This window comes from Camelus dromedarius, chromosome 14 (genome assembly GCF_036321535.1).
Source record: "Camelus dromedarius isolate mCamDro1 chromosome 14, mCamDro1.pat, whole genome shotgun sequence".
In the NCBI taxonomy this organism is placed as follows: domain Eukaryota; kingdom Metazoa; phylum Chordata; class Mammalia; order Artiodactyla; family Camelidae; genus Camelus; species Camelus dromedarius.
This window is the reverse complement of record NC_087449.1, coordinates 50719960-50738909: the sequence shown is the minus strand read 5'-3', so window position 1 is coordinate 50738909 and position 18950 is coordinate 50719960. Positions and strand designations below refer to the sequence as shown.

General features: G+C 37.4%; 1 long non-coding RNA gene across 1 annotated transcript; it reads left to right on the top strand.

Moving 5' to 3' along the window:
• Positions 1–5319: 5319 nt before the first annotated feature.
• Positions 5320–12758, top strand: LOC135322894 (uncharacterized). The gene is made up of 3 exons (XR_010383908.1): positions 5320–7096; positions 9959–10004; positions 10992–12758. It is a non-coding gene; the product is annotated as an uncharacterized LOC135322894 (long non-coding RNA).
• Positions 12759–18950: the final 6192 nt, after the last annotated feature.

Sequence of the window (18950 nt, the reverse complement as noted above, 5' to 3'; positions counted from 1 at the left end):
TTTATTCTTTTTTATGGCTGAGTAATATTCCCTTGTATAAATATACCACAACTTCTTTATCCAGTCATCTGTTGATGGACATTTAGGCTGCTTCCATGTCCTGGCTATTGTAAATAGTGCTGCTATGAACATTGGGGTGTATGTGTCTTTTCAAATTGCTGGATCATATGGCATGCAACTTTTAAAAGAAAACATAGGAGAAAATCTTCATGCCTTGGGTTTAGGCAGAGTGTTTTTACACATGGCACCATATCATGATCTATAAAATAAAAAGGTGATAAATGAGTTTATCAAAATGAAAAAATTGCTATACAAGAAGCATTCTTAAAAGAATGAAAAGACAGGCCACAGACTGGAAGAAAATATCTCAAGTCACATAGCCAACAAAAGATCTGTATCTAGAATACACGAAAAACTCACAAAACTCAACAGTAGAAAACACAGTTAGTAGGGGGAGGGTATAGCTTAAGTGGTAGAGTGCGTGCTTAGCATGCACGGGGCCCTGGGTTCAATCCCCAGTACTCCTTCTAAACATAAATAAATAAATAAGCCTAACTACCTCCTCTCCTAAAAAAAATAATAAAAATAAATAAAATTGTAAAAATAGGTGCCCCTTCACCACTTTAAAAAAGGATTTAAAAAAAAGAAAACACAATTAGAAAATGGACAAAAGACTTGAACAGACACCAAAGAGGATATATAGGTGGATTAAAAGCACATGAAAAGCTGTTCTGTCCCATTAGCCATAAGGGAAATGCAAATTAAAGCCACAGTGAGATACCACTGCCTACCTATTAGAATGATTAAAATAAAAATACTGACAATTGTAAGTGTTGACAAAGATGTGGAACAACTGGAAAGGATGTATGAACAACTCACACATTCGCTGACAGAAATGCAAAACAGTATGGTGGAAAACACTTTGGTAGTTTCTTAAACATTAACTGTGTACTCATCATAAGATCCAGCAATTCCACTCTTGATGAATCCTTCTACTCCCCAGGAATGTTCACAGCAGCTCCGTTCATAATCATCAGAGAGAACAACTCAGATGTCGTTCAGTTCAAATGTTTGTTTGACTGGATAAACAAATGTTGGTCCATCCACACAATGGAATACTACTCAGCTGTAAAATGGAATGCATTATTTATCCATGCAACAACTTGGATGACTCTCAAAGGCATTATACTGAGTGAAACAATCCAGTTTCAAACATTACTGTATGGTTTCTTTTATATGACGTTCTTGAGAAGACAAAATTATAGTGATGGAGAACAGATCAGTTGTTGCTAGAGGCTAGGGTTGGGGAGAGGGTGTGACTATGAGGCAATAGCGTGAGGGATGTTATTGAGGTTGTGAAATTGTTTTGTATCCTGACGGTAGGGGTGGTTACGTAAATTTACACATGTGCTAAAATTCATCAAATTGGATGCCAAAAAGGAAATTTTACTGTATAATATAAATACTGTATAAAATAAATACTTCGTCTGAGAGCACTCAGCAAATGGCACCACTGTGACTTGAGTGTGGGTCCAGCTGGCTCCAAGCCCAAGCATGTAGCCACTGCACCAAATGGCCCCTCCAGCCCAAGCCACAAGGGGTCAAGTTCTTTCCTGGCTCCAGAACTGTCCAGTCCTGGGGCAGCAGCTGTAAGCTAGAGCAGAGGCCAGGGGAGTGACTGTCAGAGGGTTGAAGATCAAGGCAGATCTGCGGTGTTTTCCTAGTAATCAGGGTCCTGCTTTTAGCATGAAGCCTATGCCATTTCAGCAATGTCCTGTTGGAGGCAGGATTGAAACTCTCAAATTGGGGCTCCTTCCTTCCCTTTTGTCTCTAAATCAGGGCCACCCACCAATTTGGGGGAGACCCTGGGCGGGAGGGCAGAGTATGGTGTCTCCCTCATAGGATGCACCTTGGCAGTGTTGATCAGATGAATGAATGGAGTTCAAAGCAAGTAAATCCTAAGTTACAGATTTCTAAGTTCTGTTTGCAAAGACTCTGCAAGCCCTGGGGACGCAGTCAGAGGAAGGAAATGCTCACCACAGCAAGGGGTTGACTGAGCCAAGGTGAGCCTGTTGGGAAAGTGTTAAACTCCTTCACTTTTGCTCGAGGGGTGCAGGAAAGGAGGCAGCCTGTCCCCCAAGCAGGGATGGAGGTGGGAACAGGATATCAGAGGCAGTGGACGCAGAGGACAGTAAGCTCAGTCTCACTCCATCCTGCCACCTGCTGGCTTTGGGTTGTTGAGTAAGTTGCTTCATATCCCTGAGCCCCAGTTTCTCTATCTGTAAAATGGGAGACCATCCCAGGACTGTTGGGAGTACTGGGTAAGAGAACATACAGGAATGAGCCTGGCATGCAGGAGCTTCTCAATAACTCTTGAGTTCCCCACCCCTCCAGCAAAGGAGAAACAGGAGGTTTGTTCTGTTCAGTTCAAAAGATGTGTTATCGTCCAGTGTGAGCAGGAGTTGGATCATGCAGCTTTGTGCAGGCTCAAAGCAAGGAAGACGTTGCCTCTTGGGCTCAGTTTCGAGATGGGGAAGTTGAGGTAGCATCGTGACTTGCCCAATGGCACAGGGGAAAGGGGACAGAGGGTAGGCAGTAGGAAGAGTGTCTAGGCCTCCTGGCCTCTTATCCAGGGCCTGTCCTCTCTTGAGAGGCAGGAAAGGTGGAAGGGAGGAAAACAACCCAGGTTCCCCTCGCCCTTTCTGGGCCTCGGCTTCCCCTTGGGTGCGGTGTTGGGTAGACCAGGGTTTCCCAAAGGCCTGGCTGCTCTGAACAGTTTGGGAGTCTGAAGGTAGGTGATCCACCCACTGCCCTCAGTTGGCCCTCAAGACCAGACCAGGGTCAAGTGAGGCAGGTGACAGAAAGGGAGGGGAGGGGCAGGAAGAAGGGTTGTGCCAGAGCCACAGACCCTGTGTAGGATTGGGGGCAGTCCTTTGTAACCGAGCAGGACCCTACTCTCATCGGTGACCATCCAGTATCTGTAACAGTGTTTGTTAACTGCTTAACTGTAATAGTTTAGAGGGCTTTTCTCATGCTTTTGCTGGATAAAAGGGAGGCTTGGGTGGTCTACCCAACCGCCTGTAGTGGTGCTGCTTGCAGGGATCATGCTCAGTGCCCTGCTTTTACCCCCAGCGCCCTGCTCCTGACCCCAGCGCCCTGCTCCTGTCCCCAGTGCCCTCCTCTTGACCCCTTGTGGTTTCCTTGTATCCTGTTGTTGGAGCTGCAGGCCTCAGCCTGCTTGAAAGGCTTAAAGCATTTATCAACCTGACTTTAAACTGTGCAAGTATTGCTCTAGAGCTCTTTTCCATGGAGCCCCTTTCTATGCATCCTTTGTTCCAGGTACAAGAATATTAAGAGAGTCCCAAAGCTGGAGGTGAACTTCATACCCAGCAGAGGGAAGGGGACCACTGCATCTGCAAAAACAAGGACAACTTTGTGACAGTTTGCTACCCTGTTACCCTGTTACTCCATGGAAACTAGCTCTGCCCCTTCAGCTCCTGCACTTTTACTATAAAATCCTCTGCCTTCTCTCCCCAGCAGGCTCACAATTAGAGGTATTAGCCCACTGTGACCTCCTTTGCCTGGCAAAAAAAAATAAAGCTGCCTTTTCTACTTCGCCCAAAACTCTGTCCTTGAGTCTCAGTTTGGTGAGTGGGGTATGGAGGCCGTGCTTCAGCAACACCTTTACCCGACGTTCTGGCACAGGGTGAGTGAGGACACCACAGGGGCACAGGGTTTCCTGCTGGCTCTCCTGGCCCCACCTCTGGCCTGGCCTGGACCCAAGCTGGGCCTTGTTTAGACCTCGCACCTCCCCGGACCCATCCCACCATCAAGCTACACACGTGTTCACAGCTCCCCCACCGCTCCCTCGGGTGCACTCTTTGAAACTCACCCCTCTTCCTCCAAACTAACACTCCCCTCCAATTGCGTCTCAAGCCCTAAAGCCACCTCTTCAGCAGTCCCCTCCCTCCTGGAGCTGCAATCACCTTCTAGCACTGACCCTGCAGTGACAATTGAGAAAGGGAATGCCGACTTTGGGGCTGACCTCAGGCACTGGTCCCGGGACTGTCACAGTTCTGATGGGTGATGATGATGGTGACTAGGTCGATGATCATTCATTCATTCAACAAATATTTACTGAACACCTGCTATGTGCCAGGGATCTTTGCAGATGCCAGTGGTGGATCAAAATCACAACAAAGTCCTAGCTGATTGAGCTTAGACGTGTGTGTGTGTGTGTGTGTGTGTGTGTGTGTATTACAGACAACAAACAATAAGCACAATGAATAAATAAATTATACAGTATGTTTGAAGATGGTAAGAGCAGAAAGGGGGGTTGGAAGAACTGGGGGACTGCAGTTTTAAGTGGGGTGGTCAGGGTGGGCTCATTGAAGAGACGTGGGAGGGAAGACTCTCAGGAGAAGATGGAATGTTTCTGGCCATGAACTGATTGTTCACTGCCACGTGCTGCTCCCTGGTCAGTGGACCCATGAGGAAGGACTGGTGTTTGCCCATTCACCCCCAGATTATTGGCACCAAGCACAGGGCCGGGCACACAGTAGGAGCAGTCAATCCCTCCTGGTTGTGGAGATGCAGGGATGGTCAGAGAGACCAGTGAGGGAATAAACACATACAAAGCTCGTTCATCATCCCCTCCCTAGGGACGAGTGGAAGGTGTCCGTGGGCGGGAGAGAAACGGTTCAGCATCCAGAAAGTCGTTTGATTTAATTTTACGATTGTTCAGGTCTTTTTTCTTTCTTGACAGTTATGGATTGGGAGATAATCTGAAAATCAATCTTTCTCTCTCCCTCGAAGTTCACCCAGGCTCCCTGCTTGGCTCCACTGACAGTGTTCATGGAAGTTGATGGATCATTCATACCATTTTGTTGGATGTTTTTCAGGATAGTGGAGCAGGGGTCCTTTTCCCCTCCTGGCTTGGAGAGCCCAGTGGGAGCTCAGAGAAGCCCTTGCATCATGTATGGAGAGCAACAGAGCCTGGAGAAGCCCCCGGTGTGAAGACGTGGGAGGCGTTGTGCCTGTCCTCATGGTCACATTGATGTCACCCCAGGACAGTGATTGGTCCTCCAGGGTCTCTGCCCCTTTCAGACCATTCTCTCTATTTCCGGGCACTGGTGATGGCGGTACTGGGGATGGAACCCAGGACCTTGCACATGCTAAGCAGGGGCTCGACCACTGAGCTACACCCTCCCCCACTCAATTCCCTGCTTTTTCAAGAGAAATCAGAGATCTTGTGTTTTTCTATGAAATTTCCAGATTTTTATTATACTGGTGGGTGTCAAACAAATTCCATCTGGAAGCAGGATTCTGCCTGAGGCCATCAATTTGCCATATCGAGGCCAGTGGAAAGAGTTTGGGATTTCTATTTAAAGGGCCAAGACTTGGAGGCAAACACTCAAACTCAAATCCTGTACATGGACTTCCCCCTCGGAGCCTCAGTTTCCCCACATGTGATTATTGGGGAGGGAAAATGTTTCTTCTCCCTTTCTAGGTTCTTCTAGCTGGTCTAGAAATTATGACATGAGATAGATTAACAGGAGAAAATCAAATTTTAATTTTGTACGTACGGGAGTTTACAGAAGTGTGAGACTCAAAGAAAGTGACCAAAGCAGGCAGCTTTTACACCTTTTAAACAAAGAAACAGTACATTTGTGGAGAGCTGACAAGACAAAGAAACTTGGGCTTGGGTACTAATTAGTGAAGGATCTAAGCAGAGTGTGTTTACACAGCCTTCTCGGCTCCGAATTCCCTATCTCTGGTGATAAGGATGTCTGTCTACCTTTTGGTGCAGGGAGGGTACCTTTCACATGGGAGATTTACTTTCTGTCTTTAGGAGACAAAGAGGTGGTCAGGGTCTTGTGCTGGCTGTTCCTTGAGTAGCTCTAATTCAAACTAATAAATATGCCACTTTGGCATATTTTGGGATGGCCGTCCCTTAGTCCCAACAGTTGCCTCCTCTAAAACCTCCCTGGAAGTTTTACATGTTAAAAGCTGAGCTGGGGGCTGTGGAGAGAAGAATCAGGTTAGTAGCTGAGTGGTATATCGTTCCGTACCTCACTGAACCAGTTTCCCAGACCTGAGAATAGTTCAGTTTAGTTAGACTCGTTTCAGGACATAGTGGTCAAGGTGGGCTCCCAAAGTTAGATGTATGCTTTATTGCATACGCAATCAGGTACTTAATAAGACCCATTTCTATGGAAACAAAAGAAGAACAATGGTTCATTATCAGAGCAAGTTATAAGCCAGTATTTGAGTTCAGAGGGTAATCAGTCAACAAAATTTCTAAATGTAAGACTTGAAGCATCTTTTGATGGGAGTGAGGGCAAGCTGTGGTCATCTATTAGATTCTGTTAGTTCATAGTTTGAATGTCTCCAGTGATGTTTTCTTTTCTTTTCTGAGTGGCCATAAGGTAACAGGCACAAAGATTATCTATACATGAGCAGTTGTGGTGATTTCTCTGAAGTTTATATTAAGTTGTCTGACTTTAGTTTACATGGTTTCAGAAAAAGAGCAGTTTCAGTTCTCAGTGATTTTGAGTTAGACATGTGGGAGGAAAATTGGAAGCTTTAGAGAGCTGCAGCCAGATATTGGAGGAACCTAGAAGAAGTTAGGGCCAGTTCCGTTTACAAATAGATAACAAACCTCAAAGACAATTAACAGAATCAGAATCTGATATCCACCAAGGTGTATTATTGAAACATAATTTTTCTGTCTAAAATTACCCCCATGTTTACCAAAGATAACCACATTAAAACTAATTGGTTTGCAAAATGAGTCCAGTTTTAATGAACGTAGCTTGATTATTTCCATAAGTACAGCAAGAACAGTGATTGACAGAATAGGCTCTTTTAAGTCTGCTTTGCTTGAACTTTCGGCAAGGAGTCTTAGATTGAAGTTTCAAATGCCACTTGAGGCCAGGAAGGCAAGTCAAATACTTGCCATTAGACTTGTCTGCAAAACTTATAGTTTTGGGTGAATTTCTCTTTTCTTAAGATTCCTCAAATATCCTGATGTTTTTGTATCTGCCAGGAAGTGATCTTCCTTACTCACCTGGCTGCTGGGAACCCTATAAGCAAGGTACCAATCTGTTTTTCCAAGGCATTTTATTGGCTCCATAAAGTCAATCTTAATTTCTTAAAGCTGTCTGATCATATCTGGGTTTATACCTATTTCTCTCAATATGACATTCCACTCAAAGTCTTGGTAATATAACCAATATTTCTGATTGTCTCCTATTATTTGGAGAACAGATTCTTATTGAATTTATGCAAATAGCTATATTACCAAGAAAATAAGAATACTCATTGAGAATTTCTGAATTCTGGAGGGATCCAATAGGGAGAAGAAGATATATGTTTCAATTCTGCTTATAAAAGCACAATTCGCCAAATTGCTCTAAGTCATATTTAGCTTAAGAAGAAAGGTTTCCTTACATCTGGAAAATAACAGGTTAAAGAATTAGTAATATTTTAAATAAAAAGTCATAAAAATTTTGATCATCTTTATCAGTTTATTCAATCCCATGTAATTAATTATTGTTCTGCTTAATCTTTTGTTAGAAGTTTTCTGAAGCCATAAGTTTCTTCATTAGGGTTCTGTAAATTCTTACCCAGTTCAGTAGCATGATTTGAAAGTTATTAGAAGCTTGTATTCTAGATTACTTGTTAGATTCTTTTCCATGAATTTTTCCAAAGATGAAACACATTTGCAGGAAGCTTTAGTAAAAGCATCTGAGTAAAACAGTACTGCCTGTAAATGATAAAAGACTTTAAAACATACATTATTAAAGATATGATGAAAGTTCATTATAATAGAATTGACATGGAAATTTGGTTATTTCTGTAACATAAAACATTTAAAGATAATAAATGGGATTATAACTGATAACATACTAGGACGTATCAGGATTTTAGGAATTTTATATAATGTTTATAACACTTATATATATCTCTATGTACACAACATAAAGAAGACTTCATATCACATCTTACATGACAACGCTTCCCATGTCATCTAACATGACAAATAAACCTCATTAGTTTGCTCTCTCCCTTTTTATAAGGAGAGAGAACAAATGTTTTGAAATGTTCCAGGGACCCTCTGGAACATTTCAAAGTTACTTTGAGGTTAAAAAAAAACTCATTTAGAATTTGATTTTGAGAAGTTTGAAAAACATATCAAAAGATTTGGACTCTTGACTAAATAGGATTATAGATCAATATGAAATAATACTCAATTATCTTTCTGACCAAAGTGATGATAAAAGACAGATACAAATGGTTACACAGTTGTGAACAAGACTTAGCTCTTTTAATATGAGGAAGACTCAGTTTTCCTAGGTAATTAAAGGTCTGATAAAAACAAACACCGAAAATGATTTTGACAAAACACAAAATCTGGATTTTCTAGGCATAATACTTAAACGGTAAAAAAGCTTTCATAATCTGTTATTGAAAGTCCAATAAAAACCCATCCTTTTAACAGAGAGAAAACACAATTCTAATTTTGTACCAGCTTACTTTTGATATTAAAACTCATTAATTCCAATCTTAGCCAATCCTGACCATGTATAAAATTCCTTCCCCACAAACCTTCTATAACTTTCTATGTCCATTGAAGTGTGTTTTTTTTTTTTTTTAATTTGTTCTGGAACAATCTTTTACTTTAGGACAAAGTTATATTTATTTTCCTCAATAAAAATGTATTTCCATTCTGCATACCTTTTTTTACTGAAAACATACATCCTGTTTTTCATACTTAGTCATTTCTTTCATCCTTATAGTTTTAGTAGCTTTACTTACATGTATTAATTAGATTTCTTAATCTTACAGATGTTAGTGAAAACTAAGAAGTAAGCAACTGTGAACTGTTACGCCAGCATCTTTTTAGATGGGCAAATTCATGAATACATTTTATAATTTCCAGAAACATACATTTCCTCATAGCACATTTCTTTCAGTGTGGCTCAAAGCATGTTTATTTATAAACCCAAACATCTATATTCTCTGTAATGAGGCATCAAAAGTAGGTAAACTTAGATTTGTTTAGCAATTACTGTTTCAGTATTTTATCTTATTTGGAAATGAGCTGAACATTCAGTGAATTTCTATCATTTAATTTAACAAAGCTCTAAAGTTTTAAGGTACCAAAAAGATTTCGGAAGATACATTTATACATTTTACAAGATACAATATACAAGATACATTTTATTGTATGTATATACAATAAAACTTAATTATTGTTACAAATTCCAACTAAAAACTCTTACCCCTTTTACATTATTTAAATGATTTGCTTTCAACACTTACATTTAGACTACTCATGAAAACATCATGAGATATTAGACAAAGTCAACCATCATTCAAAACTATTTTTCCTGCTGACAAATTTTGTAACACAGATAACAGATGCTTACTAGACTTTTAATAAACCTAGGTAAAATAAAAATATTATATTTAATGTCTGTATTAATTATACCAACAAACTTACACTGGTTTTTTATTTACCAAAGATTTTTTTTCTCAGATTACGTGAACTTGAAAGCATTTGGGCTAGTTTCTATATTTTTGAGAGTTTAGAAATACTGAATATATATAAGTCAGTTAAGTAGAGCTCTTACACAAATTAATTTTGACAATACCACCTGGAGGTAGAAGAATACTGTATCTATCACATACAGACATACATCAAACAGAAAATCTTACAGCTTCTGTTTTTAAAACAATATAAAACTCACTAGCTTATAAATAACAGTTGGAATAAATTAAGTTTACTTGCTCAGATGGCTAAAGTCTTTTATTATTTGTGGAGGAGACTTTCAAGATTTGTATTTGTCTCTGGAAGTAATCTTGAGGAGGCTGTGGTCTAGAGTTTGAACAAGAGAGACTTTTGGCAGGTTTTATTTTAAAAAGTTTTCTTTTTTCTTTTTCTTCCCTTTAGTCTCAGGCGACTGTGAGCTGTGTTTACATTTCAAAGACATGATAAGGTATATAACTTCAAGGGACAGAGAAAGAATGCAAGCTTTTTCTTTTTTTCTAAGAGTTTTGGGGTATATTTATCTATTATTAGAATCCTAGGGTCATTATTATTAAAAAATTTCCTTTTTTTTTCTTAAGTGCAGGACAATTGTACTTTCACTGTCCTGATTTTTCATAGTATCTGCAGGTGTCTGAAGGCAAATAAGAAAAGGTCTGAGTAGATTTTGAGTTATTTTCAGAGTTATATTTTTGCTTTTCTAAAGAGTCAAATTGTAAATTAAGAATTACTGATTTAAACTTTTTTTGTTTGCATTTCTTCAAGCTACCTTCAAAGAATTGGGTAGCCATTTCCACTATAGTGCTTAGAAGTTGGTTTGCCCACTCTATCACATTATTCTGAGTTTGTCTTATTATATTAAGGAGAGATTTTCCATCTAAGATGGAAATAAAAAGATTTCTTAGTTCTATGGCCCAGGGGACATGATTTTTTTTTTGTGTGGGGTACTAGGAAATAGACACAAAAGACATTGCATAGGAAGGCCTGAAGCCGGCAAAGCCTGATTATGCAGGTCAGCAGAACAAGCCTTAATGTCTGTCCTGGATGCTCCTGTTAAATTTATTTCCTGGAGTTTAGCATTTCCATGAGTAACCTGTGTACTCTAGGCCTAGAGATTAGGCTGAAGTACTCTTTGTAAATCTTGCAGGGAAAGGGAAGTTAAAACAAGCAGCTGCTGTTTAAAGGATTTTCTGGGGAAGGTGGAGTTTGGGGAGTTAAGGGAATTTGTTGAGGAGATGGGGCTGGATTTTAAGAGAGGGAATTTATGTTGCATGTGAACTTTAATTTTGTTCTAAATTTAATTTCTGTTCTTTCATCTTGTTAGGGAGTCCCTAAGGCTAGCCTTTATTTTTTGTTTGTTTGGTTTTTTGGTCATTATACTTTATAATTTGGTCTTTCCACAGGTATCAATTGTCTTTTTTTTCTTTTTTAAATTTAGGTTTTCAGTGTAAAGGATCCATCATCTGGCCATCGACAAGGAGGATCTTATTAGCAACTCAGACTGATAAGCCTTTTTAGCTTAAGCAAGGATGCAAGAGCAGTCCCATAAGAAAGTGCAGCCCTCTCAAGATTCAGAAAATTCACTCTCAGAGATAGTCTAAGAAGGCAAAGGCCCTCATTGCACAGATGGTAAGGATGGTGTAGTGAAAATGGTGTCTCCTGTCTCTCCTGGAAACATGATATGTCTTCAGCTACAAACCCACTCATCTGTGACACTGCGCAGGTTCTACTGGAATGAGATTTTTCCAGCACTAACAAAGTCACACAAGTTGAGATGACAAAGGCTTCTTATGGACTGGGAGCCCTTATGACAACTCCCCTGACACCTGGCACAGCTGGACAGAGAGTGCTGCTTGTGCCTTCAGGTCTTGAAATCTCAGTCTATTTAGATGGCAGAGACCAGAAAGAATATCCCCACTGGTCACAAAGCAAATCTCAGGACACAGAACAAGAAGAAAAGAAAAACCTCATTCAGTTTTTACATAGGGGTAGTTTTAGATAAACAGCAGAGTTTGGCTAAACAGACCCCAGTTTGATGAGAACTCTGGACTCACCAGTCTGTAAGTAGCTTATAGGGTCTATGTCACCTTCTGCCATAGGACTTATGACAAACAACACAACAGAGATAAAGAAGACTTGTCGCCATTTCTGGGAGGAGAAAGATCAATAAAAATCAAGGGCACTCATTACCAAGTTTTTGTGAGTTGCTATGTTGCAAGGAACTAGTACCTCAAGTATTTTCTCCTGATAATCTAAATTGAGAAAAAGAAAAGGACTCTCATCACTCTCACTTGCAACAGATCCTGCAGGCAGGAGGTTGGCCTGGTAGCAATTCTTACCTTCTGCCGACATTTGTCAGAGGTCCCAGCATCTCTTAGCTGCTGCAAGTTCAGAGTGAGCATCGTCCAGCCAGGAAAGTTTATCCTATTGACTACGTCAACTGTTGAGGAGGAAAAAAAAAATTTCCTCTCCTTTTCTAGGCCCTTCTAGCTGGTCTAGTAATTAAATCGACATATAGATTAACAGGAGAAAATCAAATTTTAATTATGTAATAAGAGAGTTTATAGAAATGTGAAACTCGAAGAAATGACCATAGCAGACAGCTTTTATATCTTTTAGACAAAGAAACAATAAATTTGTGAAGAACTGACAAGCCAAAGAAACTTGGGCTTGGGTACTAATTAGTGAAGGATCTAAGCGGAGTGTGTTTACACAGCCTTCTTGGCTCGATAAGGGTGTTTCTCTACTTCCTGGTGCAGGGAGGGTACCTTTCATGTGGGAGATTTACTTTCTGCCTTCAGGGGACAAAGAAGAGGCAAGAGCGTTCATCTTGCACTGGTGGTTCCTCAAGTCTTTAATTCAAACTCATGAATATGCCACATTGGCATATTTTGGGGTAGCCTGCCCTGAACCCCAACCTGACACTTGCCTCATGAGGCTGCTCTGAGCAGTGGAGGAGATCATGGCTTGCATGTGACAAGCCCTGGACCCACTCCATGTGCAAGCCTCCTTCGTTATCCAAGGTGGATCAGCTCCAGGACCCCCTGTGGATATCAAAATCTGAGACTCTCAGGTCCCTTATATAATAATGGTGTCATATTTGCATGGAACCTATACACATCCTCCTGTATTCTGTATCATCTCTAGGTTACTTATAACACCTAGCGCAACGTAAATGCTATGTAAGAAGTTGCTGGTGTGCAGCAAATTCAAGTTTTGCTTTTTGGAACATTCTGGAAAACATTTTTTTCTGAATGTTTTTGACCTGCATTGAATCCATGGATGTGGAAACCAGGGATCTGGAGGGCTGATTTTACTGGGGTTTTTGTTCATTCACCTGTTGAGGAACACTGGCTTGTTTTCAGTTTGGGGCAATGGTAAATGATGCTGCTTTAAACATTCATATACAGGTTTTTGTGTGAAGCTAAGTTTTATTTTTTCTAGTGTAAGTACATAGCAATAGTATGCCTGGGTCCTATGGTAAGTGCATGTTCAACTTCATAAGAAACTGCAGTGCTGTTTTTCCAAAGGGATTGCATCATTTTGCATTCTGACCAGCAGCTCTGCATCCCCGTCAGCATCTGGTATTGCCAATTTAAAATAAATTAATAGCCATTCTAGTAGATGTGTAGTGGTGCCTTATTACGGTTTTATCTTAAATTTCCCTAATGACTAGTGATGTGGAACATCTTTTCATGTGCTCATATTCCATTTATATACCTTCTTTCGTAAAGAATCTTTTGGTCTTCAAATCTTTTGTCTGTGTTTTCAATGAATTGTTCATTTTTTGCATTTTTAAAATTAAAGTATAGTCAGTTACAATGTGTCAGTTTCTGGTGTACAGCATAATGTCCTAGTCATGTATATAGATATATATATATATAGATAGATAGATAGATAGATAGATAGATAGATAATATATTCATTTCATTTTCATATTCTTTTCCATTAAAGGTTATTAGAAGATATTGAATATAGTCCCCTGTGCTATACATATTTTTTGTATTGTGTTTTGAGAGTTCTTTATATACTGAATACAAGTTCTTTGCTGGGTATGTGAATGTGCAATATTTTCCTCTAATCTGCAGCTTGCCTTTTCTTTCTATTACCAGTGTCTTTCACAGACTAAATTTTTAAGATTTTGATGAAGTCCAATTCATCAATTTTTTCTTTGATGGATTATGCTTCTGATGTTAGATCTAAGAGCGCTTTCTAGCTCAAGTTCACAAGAATTTTCTTCTGTTTTCTTCTAAAGTTTATAGGTTTACATTTTACATTTGAGTCCCCGATCCACTTAGAATTAATTTTTTGTGTTAAGTGTAAAGTATGTTTTGAGGTTCAGTTTTTTTGCGCATAGATTCCACCATCATTTGTTAAAAAGATGATCCCTTAGCTATTGAATTGCCTTCGTGCCTTTGCTCCTTTGACAAAAGTCACTATATATAAAACAGATAAAGAACAAGTTTATACTATCTAGCACAGGAAACTGTATTTAGTATCTTGCAGTAACCTATAATGAAAAAGAATATGAAAACAAATATGTATTTATATGTATAACTGAACTATTATGCTGTACACCAGAAACTGATACAACATTGTAAACTGGCTATACTTCAATCAAAAAAAAAATCAATTGACCATATTCTTGTGAGTCTATTTTTGGGCTCTCTGTTCTATTCCACTCATCTGTATGTTTGTCCTCTTACTAATCACACTGTCTTAATCACTATGACTTTATAGTAAGTCTTCTTTTGTTTTGTTTTCTATTTATTAATTTATTATTTATTTTGCTAGGTATTTTTTATGTTTTGTATATATATATTTATTAAAGTGTAGTCAGTTTACATTGTTGTGTCAATTTCTGTATAAACAACAAGTTTATACTGTATACCACGGGGAACTATATCCAATATCTTGTAGTAAACTTATGGTGAAAAAGAATATGAAAATGAATACAGTAAGTCTTAAAATTAGGAAGGTTGAGTCCTTAAGAATTTTGTTCTTATTTTACCAAATTGTTTTGACTAATCCAATTCCTTTGTCTTTTCATGTAAGTTTTGGAATTGGCTTCTCTATATCTGACAAAATAATTTGTTACAATTCTGATTGTTGTTGTGTTAAATCTATAGAATAATTTGGAGAGAGCTGGCATGTTAATAGTTGTGAGTCTTCCAATCCATGAATATGATATAGCTCTTCATTTCTTTGGGTTGTCTTTGATTTGTTTCATCAGTTTTTTTTTCTTTTGGTAGTTGTCAGCATATAGATACTGTACATATTTTTTTACGTTTATACCTAACTATTTCTAATTTTTTAGAGCTATTGTAAATGGTACTGTTTTTAAATGTTTGATTTCTAGTTGTATATTGTAGTACATAGAGATTTTTATTAACTTTGTATCTTACAGCCTTGCTAGAACTTCTTTGTTCTAGAAAAATTTCCTTTTTAATAGATTCTTTGGAATTTTCTACACAGTTGTGTCACTTGAGAATAGGGATAGTTTCCTTCCTTCCTTCCTTTCTTTTACTTTTTTTTTTTTAATATTTTTTAATTGAGTTATAGTAGGGATAGTTTTATTTCTTTTCCAGCTTTATTGAGGTTTAATTGACAAACAAAAAATTGTGTATTTTAAAGTGCACTGCTTGAAGTTTTGATATATGTCTATGTTGTGAAAGAATTCAGTCTGAATATCTTTTTTCTCCCTTATTACACTGATTAGGACTTTTAATACAATGATGAATAAGAGCAGTGAGAGTGGACGGGGTTGCCTTGTTCCCTGTCTTAGCAGAAATGCTTTTAGTGTTTCACCATCGAATATGATGTTAGCTGCAAATTTTCTGTAGATGCCCTTTACCAGGTTAGGGAAGTTCCTTTTTATTCCCAGTTTGTTGAGAGATTTTTTAAAAATCATAAGCATATATTAAATTTTGTCAAGTGTCAAAACATTTTCTGCATCCATTGATATGATTTTATATATGTGTGTATGTATATATATTTATTTTCTTTTAGTTTGTTGATATGGTGGATAACATTGATTCTCAAATTTCAATCAGTCTTCATTCCTGGAATAAACAAAAGTGGCCATGATGTATTATTCTTATTACATATTCTTGTATTTGATTTGCTAATATTTTATTGAAGATTTTGGCATCTGTGTTCACAAAGAATATGAATCTTTAGTTTTCTTTTCCTATATGGTCTTTGTCTGGTTTTGTTATCACGGTAATGCTGACCTCATAAAGTATGTTGGGAAGTGTTCCCTCCTTTTCTACGTTTTGGAAGAGATTGTGTACAACTGGTATCCTATGTTCCTTAAATGTTGATAGAATTTGACAGTGAAACCATCTGTGCCTCAAATTTCTTTTTTTGGAAGTTTTTCTAACTACAATTTTAATTTCTTAATAGATGTAGGGCTACTAAGATCATCAGTTTCTTCTTGAGTGAGATAGTAGTTTGTATCTTTCAAGGAATTGGAGCATTTCATCTAGGTTGTTAAATTTATGGGTGTAGAGTTATTCATAGTATTTGCTCATTTTCGTATTAATGTCTGTGAGGCCCATAGTGAATTCCCTGCTTCCGTTTATGATGTTGGTAGTTTGTGTCCTCCCTTTCTTTCTTGATCAGTCTGACCAAGTTTTATCAATTTTATTGATTTTTAAAATCAACCAATTTTTGACTTTGTTGTCTTTCTCTACTGTTTTTGTTTTCCATTTTCATTGATTTCTGCTTTTATCTTTACTATTTCCTCCCTTCTTTTTAATTTTGCTCTTCTTCTACTTTCTTAATATGAAAGCTTAGATTATAGGCTTGAGATAGTTCTTTTTTCCCTTAATATAAACATTTAACATAAAATTTCCTACCAGCACAGTTTTAGCTACATCTCACAAATTTTCATTTAGCTCAAAATATTTTTCGATTTACATTTAGACATTTTTTGACCTATAGATTATGAGAAGTGTGTTGTTAAACTTCCAAGTATTTGGGAATCTCCAGGTATATTTCTGCTATTGATTTACAGTTTATTCTCATTATGGCCAGTAGCGTACTTTATAAGATTTCAGTTCTTTTAAATTTGTTCCTTTATTTTATGACCCCGAATATTGTCTATCTTGGTGAATGTTCCATGTGCACTTCAAAAGAATATGTTTTCTGCTGTTGTTGACTGTGGTGTTTTAAAAGTCACAATTAGGTTAACTTGGTCACATGGCTGAGGTCTCCCTTTACTGATTTTCTGTCAACTTTTTCTATAATTTACAGAGAAGAATGTTGAAGTCTCTAACTATAATGGTAGATTTGTCAGTTTCCCCTTACAATGTATTTTGAAGCTCTTTTGTTAGCTCCATACATATTTAGGATTGCTATCTCTTCATGGTAAATTGACCCTTTTGTCATTATGTAATGTCTTGCTCTATCTCTGATAACTTTCCTTTTTCTGAAATCTAGTTTTTTTCTGGTGTTAATAGTCACTCCAAGTGTCTCTTGATTAGTGTTTGCATGGTATATCTTTTTACCAGCTTTTTACTTTTAACCTACTTATATCTTTACATAAAAAGTGATTTTCTTGTAGACAGCATGTAGTTGGATCCTTAAAAGAAATCCAATCTAGCAATCTCTATCTTTTAATTGAAGTGTCTAGACCATTTGCATTTAATGTAATTATTGATATGGTTGGGTTTAAGACTGACATTTTATTTGTTTATCACTTATTTTTGCTCCTTCATTTTACCTTTCCTGACTTCTTTTGGATTATTTGAACATTTTATTGTTCCATTTGACTTTATGTCTTGGTCTTTTTACTACATGTCTTTGTACAGATTTTCGTGTGTGTGTGGTTCTCTAGGTTTTACAATATATACACTTAAAATAGAATATACATACTGTACAGTCTACTTAAAATTAATATCTTACCACTTCAAGAGAAATTTAGAAACTTTACAATCCATTATTTCTTTTACTCTCCAACCTTTGTACTACAGTTGTCATATGTTTTCCATGTATATGCACTGAAAATCCCATCAGATAATGTTATAATTTTTGTTTTCAACTACCGTACATATTTTGAAGAACTCAAGGGAGAAAAATAGTATATTATTTTTACTTAGGTGTTTACCAATTTGGTTGTTCAGTTTCATTCCTGAAGTTCCAAGGTTCTCACTTGTACCATTTCCTTTCTATCTGAACTCCTTTTAGCATTTCTTTTAGAGAAGGTTGGCTGGTGACAAAGTCTCTTAATTTTCTTTCATTTGAGAATGTCTTCATTTTGCTTTCATTCCTGAAGGATTTTTTTTTTTTTTACTAGCTATAGAGTACTGGGTTGACAGTTGTTTTATTTTAATACTTTAAAAATATTCCACTGTCTTCTGGCTCTAGAATTCTGGTTAGAAATCCACAGTCATTTGTGTGATTTTTTCCCTACATGTAACATGTTGTTTTTCTACGGTTGCTTTCAAGATTTTTTTCTTTATCTTTGGTCTTCAGTAATTTGATTATGAGATACCAAGGCATGATTTTCTTTGAGTTTATCCATTTGGGATTTGCCAAACTTCTTGAATCCATAAAATTCTTTCTACAAATTTGAGATATTTCTATTTGTTATTTCTTCAAATACTTTTTCTGCACTTATCTCTTACTTCTGTTCTTCTGGAAACACAGCAAAGACACAAATGTTACAACTTTTGATATTGTCTCACAGTTTCTGAGGCTTTGTTCATCATTTTGTCATTCTCTGCCCCCACCCCCATCTGTTATTTATATTAGATAATTTCTATTGATCTACCCGCAGGTTAACTGACTCACTCCTCTGTCATATCCATTCCTTTGTGGAGCCTATCCAATTAAATTCTAAATTTCAGGTATTATTTTTTTCAGATCTAAAATTTCATTTTGTTATTTATTTTTCCATTTTAATAGTTGTGGTAAAGTACACAGAACATAAAATTTTTCAATGTACAGTTCAGTAGTATTAAATACATTCATAATGTTGTGCAACCATCACCACCATCCATCTTCGTAACTCTTTTCATCTTGTAAAACTTTATACCCACTACGTAATAACTCCTCTTTTCTCTCTCCCTCCAGCCACTGGCAACCATCATACTACTTTTGTCTCTATGATATTGACTATGCCAAGTACCTTATATAAGCAGAATCACACAGCATTTGTCTTTTTGTGACTGGTTTATTTCATTTAGCATAATGTCCTCAGTTTCCTCTGCATTGCTGTATTTGTCAGAATTTTCTTCTTTATTAAGGCTGAATAATACCATTTGGTTCTCTTTTATCTTCTATTTCTCTGCTGAGAATTTCTATCTTTCCATCTGTTTTAAGAGCATTTCCCCTAATTTCATGGAACATTGTTATCATAGCTGCTTTAAAAATCTTTGTCTGATAATTTCAA